Here is a 13,979-nt window from a genome sequence, read left to right on the forward strand (position 1 = left end):
GGCCCCAATATCGTAAAAAAATCTTTGGTCCTTTATTGAAGAATTTTAAAGTTATTCCTGTACAGTGCGTTTTTTGGCTGACTTTTAACAAAATTCTTCAATAAAGGACCAAAGATTTTTTTTACGATATTGGTGCCGGATCCTAATTCCTCTCTTTCTTGCCTCTGTTATACCGGTATGGACTAGTCGGCGGACCGCGAGCACCCTGGAACATTATATGGCGTTGAATGACAGGTGAGCTGAACAAAACTTTTTTCACATGTTCACAGTATGTCAGACTCCACGAATCTAAAGATAGGCCATTAATATCAGAAGTTTAGATAATGGAGTCGTATCTTCATATAATTCACTCCACTAAATAATACGTAGTAGGAGAGGCCAAGCAATCAAGGGTCTAAACTCCCCTATGGGCTTCGACCCACCACTAATCACCAGTTGCTGCATGAGCACTATGAACTTACAAATACATGTGTGGTGAATACAAATGACTGGTACATAACTTATCATTTCAAATACAATACGAAGGATCAAGGGGCACTCACTGCAAATGGCAGAAAGGCGATTCTGGCAGCTAAACAGGAAAGGGTTCTTTACAGTTAGAGCAGTCACTGTGGCATGCCCTACCACAAGAGGTAGTAATGGCAGACACTATAACAACCTGTAAGAAAAGTCTGTATGATTTTATCAGTACACACAACATTGTCAGTTATGAATGATTAAGTGACAAAAAATGTAGAATTGGTGGAGATAAGTTGAACTTGATGGAACTAGGTCGTGTTTCAACTTATGTAATTATGTAACTTTCACTTACAAACTGAAAAAAAAAATTGAAAACTTTTTTCTAATGTGGTGCCCTTCATTTCACATACGTTGTAAATGCATAGGCCCAATTTGTACTCTGTTCCTCTTCCCCGATGGACACTTTGTAATTGCGCTTGAAAATAAACGTATCTGCGGTGCCCATCAAATAGGATAGAAGCTAATGGAGTTCAAGTGCCCTTTCCATATGCCCATGTGGAGCCCAGATAATACTGATTTCAGTCTATTTGGTAGAACTTTTTCGTTAGTGATGAAGATGAAGCAACACTAGATTTTCATAAGAGTTAACATCACATTTCTTCTGCCAGAACAGCTGCCTTATCTGGATTATGTCAGATAAGACATGAGGCACATCCTTACCGAGAGACTTATTGATGATTACATGAGATTTACATAAAGTATTCCATATTTTATGATTAGTTTAGATCCTTGCATAAAAATAAATAAATTGTTTAATTTTCCAAATTCTGAAAAACTTAGAGGATTAGTTACATTACCAAATATTGTATATTAATATGTGACTTGAGGGGTCCACTTTTTGCCAATATTTCACATCTTTGCACTGGAGCATAAGACGGGCACCTCACAGGATGGACATATGAACTTCATGAATGTCTGGTGCAGATATTAGTAACCAAAATTAGTACTGTGATAAACCACAGAATAATGAGGTCAGAGTTGTGGAGTATCAAAAAGCACAAGGTGTGCCATACTCATTGTACTCAGGGACATGGCCAAGGTAAGGAAGGCTGAAAAACCACCACCTTTGAACAAGAAACATAAGATAAAATGTCAAGACTGGGTCAAGAAATATCTTAAGACTGATTTTTCAAAGGTTTTATGGACTGATGAAATGAGAATGACTACAATGAATTATCTGGGAAGAAAGGCAAATGAGCAATTGTAAGTACACAGTGAAATAGTTTGATGATTGTAATTTATTAAGAGGATGAAAACTTTGGAGTGCTTTTTTAAAAGGCGAGGATCTTTTAAAACACTTTTTTTTACAGAAGGGTAGCCTCCATTCTGGGCCAGATGGATAGGCCAGAGGCTGGATCAGTAAAGGGCAGAGAGCTCCACTCCGACTCAGACGCCAGAAAGGTGGTGGTGGGGTACTGGTATGGGCTGGTATCATCAAAGATGAACTTGTGGGACCTTTTTGGGGTTGAGGATGGAGTGAAGCTCAACTCCCAGACCTACTGCCAGTTTCTGGAAGACAACTTCTTCAAGCAGTGGTACAGGAAGAAGTAGGTATCGTTCAAGAAAAACATGATTTTCATGCAGGACAATGCTCCATCACATGCATCCACCTACTCCACAGCGTGGCTGGCCAGTAAAGGTCTAAAAGATGAAAAAATAATGACATGGCCCCCTTGTTCATTTGATCTGAACCCCATAGAGAACCTGTGGTCCCTCATAAAATGTGAGATTTACAGGGAGGGAAAACAGTCCACCTCTCGGAGCAGTGTCTGGAGGCTGTGGTGGCTGCTGCACACAATGTTGATCGTAAACAGATCAAGCAACTGACAGAATCTATGGATGGTCGCTGCTGAGTGTCCTCATAAAGAAAGGTGGCTATATTGGCCACTAGGTTTTTGGGGTTTTGTTTTTGCATGTCTGAAATGTTTATTTCTAAATTTTGTGCAGTTATATTGGTTTACCTGGTGAAAATAAACAAGTGAGATGGGAATTTATTTGTTTTTTATTAAGTTGCCTAATAATTCTGCACAGTAATAGTTACCTGCACAAACAGATATCCTCCTAGGGCCTTGTGCGCACACTGCGTTTTTACCTGCGGTTTTACCCGTGGTTTTTCTGCAGACATTTCCCAGCAAAATCTATGGGAAAAAAAAATAGCTGTGCGCACACTGCATTTTTTTCCTCAAGAAAATTCTTTCTGCAGAATTTCTTGAGAAAATGTGCATGTCACTTCTTTTCCGCAGGTACCTGCGGTATTTCACTCCATTCACTGTAATGTAATCACGAAATACCGCAGGTAGAAAATGATGTGCGGTATACCCTCGGTATAGTCGCGATTTACCTGCGGTAATGTTCATCACTGCCTGCGTTTTGCAAGGAAGTGATGTCATTACGACAGGAAATGGAAGCGGAGCAGAGTAAACACACACACATCACACTTCCTGGACGCCGCACAGAAGCACTTCCGTGTGACCTCCATCGGGTGCCCGTGCAGTCTGTGTCCAGCTCCAGCACCGCGGCTGCCAGCACAGCAGTGTCAGTGTCTGCCTGCCCTGCAGTATCAGCAGCTTCTCACACTGCAGTGCAGGCAGCCGCGGGGATGACGAGCGCTGCTGTCAGGAGGTTGGTTGAGATCATTACCTGCAGTGACGATCTCCTGCTCTCCTGACATCAATGCTGTCACTGCCTTCTATGCCTGTCTCGCAGGCGGCCCGAGACTGTCACTAGTGGTGACGTCATGGGCTGTCGAGATACTGCTGAGAACGTGGCGGGCATAGAAGTCAGTGACAGCGCTGACGGCAGGAGAGCAGGAGATCGTCACTGCAGGTAATCTAACCTCCTGACAGCAGCGCTCGTCATCCCCTGCAGTGACCTGGGCTGACCTATTGATGTTAGCTCAGGTCACTTCATTACTCTCCCAGCCAATGGGAAACATTTTGTTCTTCATTGACTGGGACAGTGACTATGGTATGGATCGTCGTGGGACCCCCTTATTGGATTACGCCGGACCTGGAATTGTTTGTTCTTTTCAATAAATTGGTGAAATAGGGAATGTTTTGGGCAGTGTTTTTTTCAAATAAAACTTTTTTTGTTGTCAATTTTTTTTTTTATTACTGACTGGGTTGATGATGTCGGGTATCTGATAGACGCCGTGACATCACTAACCCCAGGGTTTGATGCCAGGTGACATTACACATCTGGCATCAACCCCATATATTACCCCGTTTGCCACCGCACCAGGGCAACGGGATGAGTTGGGGCAAAGCGCCAGGATTGGCACGTCTAATGGATGCGCCACTTCTGGGGCGGCTGTGCCCTGCTATTTTTAGGCTAGGGAGTGTCCAATAACGGTGGACCTCCCTAGTTTGAGAATACCAGACCACAGCTGTCCGCTTTACCTTGGCTGGTGATCCAATTTGGGGGGGAGCCCACGTTTTTTGTTTTAAATTATTTATTCAATGTAAAATAACAGCGTGGGGTGCCCTCTGTTTTGGATTACCAGCCAAGGTAAAAGTGCCCCAGCACTCGAATGAAGACAAAGAAGGAATATGCGTGAGTGATTTTATTGACTGACACACTGCAGAAGGAACCTAACCAGAGCAACAGCACCAACGTTTCGGCATAGAGCCTTTCTCAAGGTTGTTGCCTGAAAAGGTGTGAAGACAATAACAATAGTGAGTGCATTATGTACAGGTGATACACAGAAATATATACAAATATTCATGAAGAAATACTGCGGATGGAACGTACATCACTGGTCAGAATAGGGAAATGCGGGTCTCGAGGGACAACCGGAGATGGACAAATAGAGGTAAGGTTCCACACGTATTGCAGAGTGTGCTCTTAATTACATGAAAAAAGAACAATTAATACAGGTAAAGTAACATTATGTACCATGGGATATAATGGTCAAATGACATAGATAGGTTGTTTGTACAAAACCAAATTGAACAGCCGGAGCTAGTATCAATACCAAGGAGAGAAAAAGAGAAGGAAACAGGAGAAAAAAGAAGAAAGGAGGAGAAAGAAAAGAGAGAGAGGAGAACAGAGGGAGGGAGAGAGAAAAAGGAGAGAGAGAGAGAAAAAGGAGAGAGAGAGAGAAAAGAAGAGAGAGAGAGAAAAGAAGAGAGAGAGAGAAAAGGAGAGAGAGAGAGAAAAAAAAAAAGGAGAGAGAGAGAAAAAGAGAGAGAGAGAAAAGGAGAGAGAGAGAGAAAAGGGAGAGAGAGAGAGAAAAGGAGAGAGAGAGAAAAGGAAAGAGAGAGAAAGGAGAGAGCGAGAAAAGGAAAGAGAGAGAAAAAAAGGAGAGAGAGAGAGAAAAGAAGAGAGAGAGAGAAAAGAAGAGAGAGAGAGAAAAGGAGAGAGAGAGAGAAAAAAAAAAAAAAAAAAAGGAGAGAGAGAGAAAAAGAGAGAGAGAGAAAAGGAGAGAGAGAGAGAAAAGGAGAGAGAGAGAAAAGGAAAGAGAGAGAAAGGAGAGAGCGAGAAAAGGAAAGAGAGAGAAAAAAAGGAGAGAGAGAAAAAGGAGAGAGAGAGAGAAAAGAAGAGAGAGAGAGAAAAGAAGAGAGAGAGAGAAAAGGAGAGAGAGAGAGAAAAAAAAAAAAAAAAAAGGAGAGAGAGAGAAAAGGAGAGAGAAAGAGAAAAGGAGAGAGAGAGAGAGAGAAAAGGAGAGAGAGAGAGAGAAAAGGAGAGAGAGAGAAAAGGAGAGAGAGAGAAAAGGAGAGAGAGAGAGAAAAAAGGAGAGAGAGAGAAAAAGAGAGAGAGAGAGAAAAGGAGAGAGAGAGAGAAAAGGAGAGAGAGAGAAAAGGAAAGAGAGAGAAAGGAGAGAGCGAGAAAAGGAAAGAGAGAGAAAAAAAGGAGAGAGAGAGAAAGGGAGAGAGAGAAAAGGAGAGAGAGAAAGAAAGAAAGAAAGAAAGAAAGAAAGAAAGAAAGAAAGAAAGGAAGAAAGAAAAGATGAAAGGAAGGAGGGAGAGAGGGAGACGAAAAGAGGAAAAAGAGAGAGAGAACGTGAGAGAGACAAATGGAGAGCAGTGAGAGAAGAAGGCAAAAGAGAAGCGCAGCAGGTTAACATAGTTAGCAACAACAGAGAGGTGGGTGCTACATACCGTAGGTGAAGGGGTGACAGGATCACAATGTGAGGTGAATGGACGCCTAGAAAAACAAAGCAGCAAGGTGAGATTAGTTGGTAATTTGCATCAGTGGTGGCAGGGGAGTGCAGGGCAGAAGCGCTACCTGCAGTGGAGATCCGGAGCTGGCACAGTGGCAGGGAGAATGGCTGCAGCGGCGTGGAAGTCTCTGCCGCACGGCGCCATTATAAGGAAGTCGGCAGTGAAATGGGAGGTGCGTGACTTCCGGTGACGTGCGCTGGGACGCACGTGTGGAACGCACATAGTGCGCATGTCTGTGACGTGCGCGGTCACATGACAGTAAGCCGGGCAATGGGTGGGAAGAAGGCGGTGAGTTAGAAGGGCGGGGATTACCTGCTGTAGAGCGTGAATGGGGGTGTGCCTTTAGGAGGATGTGAGGGATGGGAGAAGGTCAGTTGTGCGATATCTGTAAGAAAGAAGACAGGGGGTTAATATCATTAGCTGACAGGGGACATGTAAGGACATAGAGAATAAGAGTACGTGATAATGCACAGGAAACAGTGGAAACAAGAATGTATAACCATATAGATCTATAGGAGAGGACTCAGAAACCTAATGGCAAATCAGGATTTCAACAATATAGTGCTCAATAGGACAATAAGAGAACATGAAAACAAGAAAACAAAAGACCCATAACAGATTTAACGAGGGGCCTCATACTCTCTGTTGAGCCCTAGTGGCTCTAAAGTTTGGAGGGTATGGATCCAGAACGCCTCGCGCTCTCTAAGTGTTTTAATGCGATTGCCGCCACGGCGGGGTTGCTTGACATGTTCGAGTACTTGGAACCTCAGCTGTGGTATGGTGTGACCTGCGGCACAGAAATGGGCTGGGATGGGTAAAGTGGTCAATTTACAGCGAATGGTAGACTTGTGTTTATTAATGCGGTCTCGGATATGTTGGGTGGTCTCACCCACATATCCGAGAGCGCAGGGGCACTTGATCAGGTAGACGACAAAATTCGACTCACAGGTGAAATATCCACGGATCGGGAATTTCTTACCCGTGCGTGGATGTGTGAATGAGTCGCCTTTGATGATGTGCGAGCATTGAAGACAGTGCAGGCAAGGGAAAGTACCCTTGCGCTGGCATGAGAGGAGGGTCTGTCTAGCTGATGTCCTGGAAGAGCCAATGTCGGCTCTTACAAGACAGTCCCTCAAGTTGTCGGGCCGTTTGTGGCAAATAAGTGGCCGGGAATCAAATTCAGGAATAGAGGGGTATGCCTGATGGAGTAGAGGCCAATGCTTGAAGATGACGCCATTAATGAGTGGGTTGAACGGATGATATGTACTTACAAAGGGGACACGTTTGTGACCTCGTGAGTTGGGAGTTGAGGCAGAGGGTGGGGGTCTCACATAAGGCGGGTAACCCCTTGCTGAAAATTTCGTGTCCATGTCAATATGGCGTACATCCCTAGTGGGAGGATCTGAAACGATCCGGTCAACCCGGCAGTGTTGAGAGTGAGGTAGAGACTTTTTAATATGTCGTGGGTGGCAGCTGGAATGTAGGAGGAGACTATTTCTGTCCGTAGGTTTAGTGTATAAATCTGTCGAGAGGGTGTGGTCGGGATTGATGATTACTGTGGTGTCGAGGAAATTGATGGAGTGGTCACTATGATGAAGGGTGAATGAGATATCCTTGGTGGCATTGTTGATGTCGGTGAAGAAAGAGTTGAGAGATGTGACATCACCTGTCCAGATGAGGAAGATGTCGTCGATATAGCGTTTCCACAGTGTCACCTGACTGTCGAATAGCGGATGGGAGTAAATGTAACATTGCTCGAAGTGGTCCATAAAAATATTTGCATAGGGGGGCGCAACGTTGGAACCCATTGCGGTCCCCCTACACTGCATGAAAAATTGGTCCTCGAAAAGGAAAAAATTGTTGGTAAGGACCACCTCGAGCATATCGAGACAGAACTCTTTTTTAGGAGAGGAGAGGTCAGTGTGGGTGTTGAGGAACCTGTCTACTGCATGAATGCCCTCATGATGACCAATACTCGTGTATAAACTGGAGACATCTAATGTGACCAATAGGCAATTGTCAGGAACGCTGGGAATGGATCGTAGAATTGAGAGGAAATGGTTAGTGTCCTTTAAATATGAGGGGATTTTGGGAATATGAGGGGTCAAGATCTTCTCGAGGGTGATAGAAATGGGTGACAGTAGCGAGTCGGTGGATGCGACTATAGGACGGCCTGGTGGAGAGGTCAGATTCTTATGGATCTTGGGCAGAGTGTAAAACACCGGAGTAATGGGATGATTGTTGGTCAAAAATTCACTTAGTTTGTCATCAATGATGGCATTCTGTTTGTAGAATTGAACCCTGTCCTGTATGAGAGTGGAAATACGGGACGTGGGATTGTGAAGTAGTGGATGGTAGGTGTTGGTGTCGCTGAGTTGTTGGCGAATTTCATTGACATAATAGGTTCTGTCGAGTACCACGATAGCCCCGCCTTTGTCGGCTGGCTTGATGATGATATTTTTGTAGTTCCTGAGAGCGGTCAGGGCCTTCCGCTCCTCAGGGGTCACATTGTTCCTCAGGTGGTAAATCCCCTTACCGATGTCTGTGGTGATGGCGTGTATATCCCTAGAGACTAGGCTGATGAAAGTCTCAATAGGGTGGTAACAACGTGGGGGTTGGTAACTACTGGGGATCCTGAGGTTAAGATCCGTAAGGGTAAACCCACTGGGGGGTGAGGATGGTATGGATGTGGACGATGACTGACTGGGTTCAGGGGTTTTGTTAGCGAAATGTGCCTTCAAGCGAAGGTTTCTAAAAAATCTGTTGAGGTCCTGCTCTAAATTAAAGGTATTGAAGGAGGGGGTGGGACAGAAGGAGAGTCCCTTCTGTAGGACTTGGGTCTCAAGGGGGGAAAGGGTCTGGCTGGATATATTGTAGACAATGTTGTCCCTACCTGGGAGCGGGTTGTGACTCTGTCTGCGCGTCCCCCGGTATTTCCGCCCCCTCCTCGTCTGTTTTTTCCATGACGTCTCGGACCTAAAAAAGACTGGGAATCTGTGGAAAAGTGGTCGCTGTCGGACCCAGAAGAGAGACCGCCACCACGACGATAGTTGCGAGGTGGAGCGGACGACTGCCATCGGTATACACGATTCTTAAGATAATCTTCTTGGTCCCGCAAGAATTTATCACGTTTGCGGATCTGTAGCGTGTTTCTGTATTCGGAAAGCGTAGAACCACACTTGGTCTTGACCTCTTCAAGGGCCGTAGCGTTCAGGGTCTGAGAGAGTTGTGTCTCTATATTCTTGATATTGGCATCGATGCTGATAAGTTCCTTCTGCAGGTAGTCAATTGTGAGGAGTATAATGTCAAAAGAACATTTGTTAAGAATGCTCTCGAAGGCTTTACAATACTCAGAGTTATCTGAGAAAAGTGTGGGCCGAAGAGAGACTCTGAGCCCCCTCGGGATTCTTTGGGTCTTATAGTATTCAGCCAAAGTGGCTGCGTGCAATTCAAGAGCTGTGTTCCTCTTAGTTTCCCTTAGGTAATCACGAGTACGAATCTCGTCTGAAGGGATGGTAAGTAACTGAGTCCTAGTAGTAACCTTGGCAAGGATACTAGCGGCTTGCTCGTCATTAAAGGAGAGGACAGGGGCCGACATGGGACTGACTGGTACCGTGGGAGCACTGAAAAAATAGTGATATCGATACTTGGAGATTAAAGGCTCTACCACTCACAATATAGGTGCTATGGGGATAAAGAATCATATAGTATAGTAAAATGAACCCCAGCACTCGAATGAAGACAAAGAAGGAATATGCGTGAGTGATTTTATTGACTGACACACTGCAGAAGGAACCTAACCAGAGCAACAGCACCAACGTTTCGGCATAGAGCCTTTCTCAAGGTTGTTGCCTGAAAAGGTGTGAAGACAATAACAATAGTGAGTGCATTATGTACAGGTGATACACAGAAATATATACAAATATTCATGAAGAAATACTGCGGATGGAACGTACATCACTGGTCAGAATAGGGAAATGCGGGTCTCGAGGGACAACCGGAGATGGACAAATAGAGGTAAGGTTTGACCATTATATCCCATGGTACATAATGTTACTTTACCTGTATTAATTGTTCTTTTTTCATGTAATTAAGAGCACACTCTGCAATACGTGTGGAACCTTACCTCTATTTGTCCATCTCCGGTTGTCCCTCGAGACCCGCATTTCCCTATTCTGACCAGTGATGTACGTTCCATCCGCAGTATTTCTTCATGAATATTTGTATATATTTCTGTGTATCACCTGTACATAATGCACTCACTATTGTTATTGTCTTCACACCTTTTCAGGCAACAACCTTGAGAAAGGCTCTATGCCGAAACGTTGGTGCTGTTGCTCTGGTTAGGTTCCTTCTGCAGTGTGTCAGTCAATAAAATCACTCACGCATATTCCTTCTTTGTCTTCATTCGAGTGCTGGGGTTCATTTTACTATACTATATGATTCTTTATCCCCATAGCACCTATATTGTGAGTGGTAGAGCCTTTAATCTCCAAGTATCAAGGTAAAAGTGCCAGCTGTGGTCTGCAGGCTGCAGCCGTCTGCTTTACCCTAGCTGGCTACAAAAGATAAGGGGGACCTCACGTAATTTTTTTTAAAATTATTTATTTATTGTTTGGCTAAATACAAGGCTAAGCACCCTTTGGTGCCACATGAAAGTCACTAAAGGGTACCAGCTTAGAATATGCAGGGAGGTGAGACATTATATAGGTCTTTCTCATCTATTATCTATCTATCTATCTATCTATTCATCTATCCATCTTTCCCTCTATCCATTATCTGTCCGTCTATCTATCTATCGATTATCTATCTATTATCTATATTATTTATTGCAATTACAGCATAAAAAACCGCAGGGACCAACATGCGGAAAAAACGCGGCAAAAACGCGGCAAAACCGCATGTGTTTTTCCCGCGATTTTGGTGTGTTTTTTTACCGCAGATGCGGTAATCTTCAACTCCCTGAAGCTTCTCAAGAAATTTTCTTGAGAAAAATCACTTTTGTAGTGCGCACATAGCCTAAGATAACCAAATATAAAAAAAAAACACTCCAACTTCCAAAAATATTAAGCTATAATATTTCTGAGTCTTTTGGGTTGATTGAGAACATAATTGTTGATCAATAATAAAAAAATCCTCTAAAATACAACTTGCCTAATAATTCTGCACACGGTGTATAGTGGTGGCTATATACCATATTTACAAAGGTTTAAATGACCTGCTTAAATTTATTATTCTCTAGGTACTGCTAAGTTTACCCCCCAAAAAAGCAGACACCCCCCAAAAAAAATAAAACCCCAAAAAAACGCACTTACCAGACCCCTAACAATTAGAATATGCAAGTGAATGGGCTCTCACGTACAAATCTGCGTCACTGTCAGGTCCCGCTGCGTTCCTCAGTGGTTGGCTCCCTCTGGTGACTGGAAGTAGTATCACTTACATGGACTGATACTAGTACCCAATCTGTTTGTGAGAGCTGCAGTGCAATGCAGCTAGAACAGCGAGGGATCTGACAGTGACGTAGATCTCTCTGTGAGAGCCCATCCATCAGCACGTGCCAACTGTACTTGTTTGGGGTCTGGTGAGTGCAACTTTTTTTGGGCAGGGGGTGTTTGCTTTCTTTTTTTGTCTTATTTTTGAAGTAGGGCTTTTATTCTAAGCATACTGAAAAACTCCCAAAATCCTACTAGGACTTATTTTCAGGGTAGGTCTTATTTTCAGGGAAACATGGCAATTAGGGGCCCTGTTGGATATTTTTGCATTGGGACCACAAGCTTCATTGGTAAAACATCTATTATAGGGGCAATATAGAAAGAATACAAGAATTCTAGGAGAAAAATACGATGAACTCCTACACAACCACATTACCTCTCACTTTCCCTATCATGACCTGGTCTTCGAGTACAACGCTTGCCTAGTGTAGTGTCATGTTACAAAACTTCAAAACTTTTGAAATGTTATTTTACTTGTGCTGCATGAGCGAAAATGAGCTTTTGCATTTCATTTCAACCTGTAATGTCAATAATAGAAGAATGTAGGTCACTTCTATTCAGTGTCACATACCGATCTGCTGGCAGATTGTAAAGTGTTTGTTCAGTATTTTTGAAGAAATTAAGTTCAAATACATATTTTTCATATTTAATTAGAAATGTTTGACACTCCCTGAGGTGCACTGGTTTCTTTGACATAAAGTACACTATATTTGTAAATTAAATAGAAGATTCTATAATGCAATGACACTAATTTATGCACTTTTAATATGCCAGCTGCCCTTTTCTAACTCATGGGTATGAGCAAGGCTGTATATGTGGCGCCCCTGAGGCTTCAGGCGCCACAGGGTATTGCACCTCCTTTAAGGGGTGAAATCCCTCCTGGGTTAGGAGGGGGTTAACTACCGGTGCCTTCACAAAACCACACATATAAAAGCATGGGACTTTCTCAGTCGCTAGGACAACCACTAGGGGTGGGCACCACATGGGGTAAGAATTCGCACAGCTTGGGATAACATCTCGCACAGACAACAGGAGTCGAGTATTTCTCTTTCTTCATGGGACCTGTGGCTTGGAGCTGGAGGCTCAGCCCAGGTTCCGGATAGGAAATGGGGGACACTTCACTAGAAAGATTTCCACGGGCATTGGCGGTGACCGCCAACTATCCGGGATCGTCTGGAGCCCATCGTGGCAGAGACCGGTACTCTGGGGCAGCGCCTGAACTACCAGTGAGTAAAAGACCTGGAACCGCAGCCCCTGTGTCTGCCTCTCATTTGCCGTCACCATCACCCAGCACTGCGGCGCCAACGGGGACTACCACAACCCCCGTCCATCCTCCATCATCCTCCCCGGGGTAACCCCGCTCCACCTGTGGGGAACGACACCATCCCAGCTGCGACCTTCACCATCAGCCCCGGAGAGCATCACCCGTAGCGGCGGCCCAATCCTGGCCGCATACCACAGGTGGCGTCATGATCTAAAAAAGACTTTCCTCACTGTCGCTACCCCCATCCTCCATCCTTGCTCCCGTCCACAGCCCTCCCTCCCTCCTGTACGCCTCTGGGTCACGAAACCGGGCTAGGTCAGCCTGTGATGACGCAGAGAATCTGTAATCCCCGTCCCGGCGATGAATCGGGTAAAACCCCATCGACCCCAGGGTGTTACATTTACACAACTGGAGATTCTGTCTTTGTGCAAGAATATACAGTCATGGCCAAAGAAATTTGGACTGACGCAAATTTTGGTTTTCACAAACTTTGCTGTTTCTGGGTTTTCAGATCTTTTAGTCAGATGTTTCTATAGTTACTGAAGTACACTTTTATAACATTTCATAAGTCTTTAAACTTTTACTAACAAATACATCAAGTTTATGCAAAGTGTTCTTTATTTTTTAAGACTTCTGCCCTTTGATCTTCTGGGTCAAATCCTGACCCATTCTTGTCTAATCAGTGCTGAGAGCATATCACAATTTCTGGGTTTTTGTTTGTCCACCTGCTGTTTGAGGTTTGACTACACGTTTTCAATGGGATTGAGAACTGGGAGTTACCCATGTACCATATGTCTAGGCAGGAAGCAACGGCTTGGCTCACTCTGAACATCTTCTGGAAACCATGTTTGGGTCTTCAGTATTCTGTCTTTGGTTTTCTACTGGTGCTGGTCACCGATCTTCCTCTCCGCTCAGGTCATCGATCTTCCTCTCAGCTCAGGTCACCGATCTTCCTCTCAGCTCACGTGTAGCTCAGGCCTTCTGAGTTAGGTCTCTCACAGGCATATGTATGGTAATGACAGCTGTATGCCTGCTGTGCCGCTCGACCGTCTGCTTCCTTCCAAGTCTTGGTGCCAACTCCTCTCCTACTTGGCCATCCCGGGCTTTTATATTAAACAACTGTGCCACAACTGTCACATGCCTCAGCGTCTCTTTCAAATTCTTCCTTCAGGAAACACACCTTTCACTGTTTTGTTCTAATTACCTTCTCTGACCAGCAGATGGCAATGTTTTTCTGCAGACATTGTGAGATGTCACTTAAGTGCATCATGTGCTGTCCTGCTCCCTTACGCATCACCACATTGCTCCTGAATCGTTGAGAGAAGTTGCTCTTGGAGGATGTGTAGATCCAATTCTTTATTCACGGCAGTGTTCAAAGGCAAAATTTTGAGTGAGCCCCCTCCTTGGATGAAAAGCCCTCACACATGAAGGATCTCAGGATGATTTACTGCTGGCAGACACAGGATTAATGGTAGTGCTCACCTTGTCTTAAATAAATCTACCCCAGTCCTCTGCAGTCCAATCCCTCTAACTGCAGCATGT

At 44.4% G+C, this 13,979-nt stretch overlaps 1 long non-coding RNA gene across 1 annotated transcript; it reads right to left on the bottom strand.

The window, feature by feature from the left end:
* Nucleotides 1-5,618: 5,618 nt before the first annotated feature.
* On the bottom strand, nt 5,619-8,733 carry LOC142255192 (uncharacterized). The gene is made up of 3 exons (XR_012727368.1): nt 8,575-8,733; nt 5,994-6,066; nt 5,619-5,664 (listed from the first exon to the last, which is right to left on the bottom strand). It is a non-coding gene; the product is annotated as an uncharacterized LOC142255192 (long non-coding RNA).
* Between the last annotated feature and the right edge of the window lie 5,246 nt (nt 8,734-13,979).

The sequence above is a fragment of the Anomaloglossus baeobatrachus genome, chromosome 10 (assembly GCF_048569485.1).
Source record: "Anomaloglossus baeobatrachus isolate aAnoBae1 chromosome 10, aAnoBae1.hap1, whole genome shotgun sequence".
Taxonomy (NCBI): Eukaryota; Metazoa; Chordata; class Amphibia; order Anura; family Aromobatidae; genus Anomaloglossus; species Anomaloglossus baeobatrachus.